At 42.1% G+C, this 4428-nt stretch overlaps 1 pseudogene; it reads right to left on the bottom strand.

The window, feature by feature from the left end:
* Window positions 1–547: 547 nt before the first annotated feature.
* Window positions 548–3851, bottom strand: LOC118501277 (annotated as a pseudogene).
* Window positions 3852–4428: the final 577 nt, after the last annotated feature.

Genomic DNA, 4428 nt, shown 5'->3' with positions numbered 1-4428 from the left:
TAAAGGGACTTAACTAAGAAAAGGAAGATTAAAACTATAAACAATAAAATGGCAAAAAATACATATCTATCAACAATTTAATCCAGAAAACAAACTAAGGAAACAAGAAGAACAGAGACAGAATCATGGATACAGAGAGTATTTTTATGGTTGCCAGATGGGAGGGGCATGAGGGGGATTGGGTGAAAAGGTTGAAGGGATTAGGAAGTATAAATAGGTAGCCCTGTATGGTGTGGCTCAGTGGACTGAGTGTGGGCCTGTGTAGCAAGGGGTTGCTGGTTTGATTCCCAGTCAGGGCACATGCCTGGTATGCAAGCCGGATTCCCAGTAGAGGGCTCTCAGAGGGCAACCACACACTGATGTTTCTCTCCATCTCTTTCTCTCTGTCTTCCCTTCTAAAAACAAATAAATAAAATCATTTTTTTAAAGTACAAATAGGTAGTTATAGAATAACCATGGGGATGTAAAGTGCAATATATAGGAAATGAAGTAGCCAAAGTATTTATACGCATGACCCACGAACATGAACAATGGTGGGGGGATCACCTGAGGTAGTAGAAGGTGCTAGGTGGAGGAGAGCAAAGGGGAAAAAATCAGGACAACTCTAATAGCATAAGCCATAAAATACAATTTTAAAAAAATAATTCATCTCTTTCCAAATATCTATCTTGGGTACAGACTATAAGTGATTTATTTCTCAGACTCTGTGTGTGAAAGCTTACTGAGCCACAAAGAAGTTGATCTTTTATTATTGATCAGAGACTTTGAAAAGCATGTCCAAAGCTTCCCTGTGGACTTGCTCCAGAAACACATGTTCAGTGAAATGTAGTCTACGGGCTACATAGATATAGAGTCTCAGCTGTCTCTCACCTGCTAGGGCTTCTAAAGCTCACCTCAATGTATGACTACAAATGTTGAGAAAACTAATCTGGCGTCCATTCCCAAAGTCATTTGTGTTTTGAAAACAAGATACGAGTCACCTGGTCGTGGATCTGTTTGGTCTTGATCCCATAAATGATGGGATTCAGCACAGGAGGCACAAGAATGCAGACGCTGGCCATGAGGATATGGATGTGGGGTGAGATGTGTTGTCCAAACCACTGAGTGAGGACTGAGAAGATCCGAGGCCCATAAAAGAGGATGATGACACAGACATGGGAGCCACATGTATTGAGACCTTTGTGACGAGCATCTTGGGAAAGGATGTGAAAGACAGCACGGAGAATAAGCACATATGAAACTAATTTAAAACATCTAAAGCAATTGTTGACATTAGGACAAAAATTCCATACCAGATGTTCGCTTGTATGTCATCACAGGAATATTTGGCCAAGGCAATGTGCTCACAAACTGTGTGGAAGAATGTTAGTTCTGCAAAAAGCCAGTCTTTTCAGAATATTATAGGAAATACTGTACCAAAACTTCTCAGAAAGAGTCACACCAATTTTCCCAATCAGTGCATGTGTAAGAATGGTGGTGTATCTCAATGGATAGCATATGGCAATGTAGCAATCAAATGCCATCACCAGCAAGATCCCTGACTCGGAGATGAAAGTGGAAGTGAGGAAGAATACCTGAGTGGTGCAGTGGTTCAGGGAGATCTCCCCAGCTTGGAACCAGAAGATGGCCAAAGCCTGAGGTACTGCGCAAGTGGAGAGGACAAGGTGTATTCCAACCAGCACACAGAGGAAGATGTACATGGGTTCATGGAGGCTGCGCTTGGTGAGGATATGAAAATGAGCAGACTGTTCCCAAGCAGGGCAATGACATAGGTGATGAAGAAGGGGATGGAAATCCACATGTACTTATTCTTTAAGCCTGGGATGCCCAGCAAGTGGAAGACTGTGTGGCTAACACCAGCGTGGTTTGAGGTAGTCATGCCTGGGGAGGCCACCAGAGACATCACTTCTTATTCACAGAGACAGAGGAAATCACAGATTTTCCTGGAATAATCTTTGTGAAGACACCATGAAATTTTGGCATATTCCACACTTCCATCTTCTTTGTACATGCAAATAAGACACAGGTGAAAAAGTTATGTCCTCTACCCTCAATGAGTGCCAGTCTCATTTAAAGACACATGTTTCCAACTAATCAAAGTAAAAATATGGTTGTATGTTCTTTCTTACAAAACAGTGTTATCGATATAGAGAAGAAACCATTGTGTGTGTCTGGGAAGGCAATAACAAGATGACACTTGAACCGAGACTGAGCAGTTAACATAAGGTGAAGAATGAAATCAGGTGAATGAAAATAGGAAATCGCCGTTAGGAAATGTTTGCGTTCGTTAAACATCTTTAGCCCAGGGTGGCAGGTGCATTAGGAGTGCGGGACAGGGCAGGGAGGAGATGCACAGGCAGATTTTTCCTGATTGTGAAGGGCCTTGTTCACAACTTCACACTAAGACTTCATCTTCCCACTAAGATGCATCCTTCACATGGAGCATCATCAGATGTCTTGAAGCCAGTAGTGTAGAACAATTACTCTACTTAAGAAAGGTTACTGGTAGAGATTTATTGCAACAGCAATTGACAAAAAATACAGGATTCTGAAATGCAAGTGGCGTCCCAGAAAGAGAATAAATCTGAACACACTACAGTCAAGGAAGAAATAATCTAATATTTATTGTGCATATGTTTTATGCCAGATACTATAGTAAGCACTTTGTGTGGGATACTTTGCATTTTTCTGAATTTAGATGTTGAATATCCATTTCAGGACTGGGTATTAACCCCATGTCACACATAAGGAAAGTGGGACTCAGTGAATGTGGATCATTTCCCAAATATCACAAACCAGTAATTGATAGAAAATGGATATTTAAGTTTCTGAAATTATCACATAATGCAGTTTGCTCACTTGCAAAGTGAGTCAACAGACCTTGAAGAGGCAGCATTGGCAGGGAGTGTTTGCCTGAGCTGAAGCACTCCTTGTACTCACAGCTTGGGGAACTAAGTTTAAAAATAACTGAAATGGGAGAAAAAGAAAGGCATTATTGCTGGGCATGCAACAGCATGATATCTGGAAGACTATTCTAGAGGTGAAATTTATATGATATATTTGGTAGTGCACTTTCACTCATTAACTCATTTAGCAAGTACACTTTAAGCATTATCATTTTTCAAGCACCATATTAGAAACTGGGACTATGGGGGAAAGATGAAAAACACCCAGAATTTTAGGGGCATACAGTTTGAGGGTGAGGCAAATCTGTAAACAGGTGGTTTTGGAAAATTGGAGACAAATGTTAATTCCCTCTGATGAAGGGCTATCTCTAAATATTTATCTCAGTAGCCATTATATCTTGTACACATTATCATTATTTCTTCCACTCCAGGTTCCCTCTCTTGGTGCCTCTGTTTTCTTCTTTCTGGGGAGGAAAAGCAGTTCCTCCCACCATCCTATATGTGATAAGAGAAACTGTTCTACCTTTAGAGTTATTGGTTAAGGGAGACCCATCACTGGCTTCGAGAAGGGAACTGCCCGTAAAAAGCATGTGGCTGCTCTATGAGAGGAAGAGGTCAGGGACACACAATTCAACAAAGGCAAGAGCTTGAGATGAGAGATTATAGAAGCTGATGATGCCAAGTTACTAGGGAAAGGTCATAGCAGGGATGTGTTGTTAACTTCAGCCCATGTCTGAAGCCAGAGAGCTAAGAGGCTGGGGAATTTCCAGTTTGGTCTCCTGTTAGAAAGTTTTTGGTCTAACACGTATTCATCCTAGAAATCCCCTTCCAAATGGCTTCTCCCTCATACTCTTCTCACATTTTCCAAGATGGTCTGGCTGCTTCCCCAAAGCCCTTCCCACACTATAGGAAACCGTTCTGCATGCTGTGGGCCCAGCTTCCGCTTAGAGATGCACAGGACCCACACCCATGGATAGGTTCTCCCTCCAGGAATCAGGCCTGTATTGTACCTAGACTGCAATGAGGCTTGCTTTTGCTAAAACTCCCTCACCCTGAATTGAGGCAGAAAACATTCACTGAACATCTTTAAAGTAACTTCCTAAAATCTATGCTAAACCTTCCAAGGGCGAGTGTAACCAGTTTAACCACTTGTCCCTTTGCATTTCCAAATATCCCTCTTCTGTGATGTGATTAACAGCATCCTCTCCTTTGTTTTCTATAAAAGGTAACCACCTAAAGTGAACCTCTGCATAGTAAATGAGGACCATCAGGTAATGTGCCCAGAAAAAGCAATAAAAGCTTGTCAAGGCAAAGGTTGGGGTGCTCTCCCCTTGAGAGAGTGGCCGAGGAACTCTGAGACTTTTTCTCCTCTTGAGAGAGAAGCCATGCCACCCCTTTTCCTCCACAGGACTCAATAGTCCATATGAATTTCTTGTATCTCATCCACAATGTGGTGGACCGCACGAGCCGGGGTTCGCATCACCACATCCTTCTTTGGGAAGCCTGCATGGATCTCAGTCAT

This window comes from Phyllostomus discolor, chromosome 6, assembly GCF_004126475.2.
Source record: "Phyllostomus discolor isolate MPI-MPIP mPhyDis1 chromosome 6, mPhyDis1.pri.v3, whole genome shotgun sequence".
NCBI lineage: Eukaryota > Metazoa > Chordata > Mammalia > Chiroptera > Phyllostomidae > Phyllostomus > Phyllostomus discolor.
This window is presented reverse-complemented; position numbering and strand designations above follow the sequence as displayed.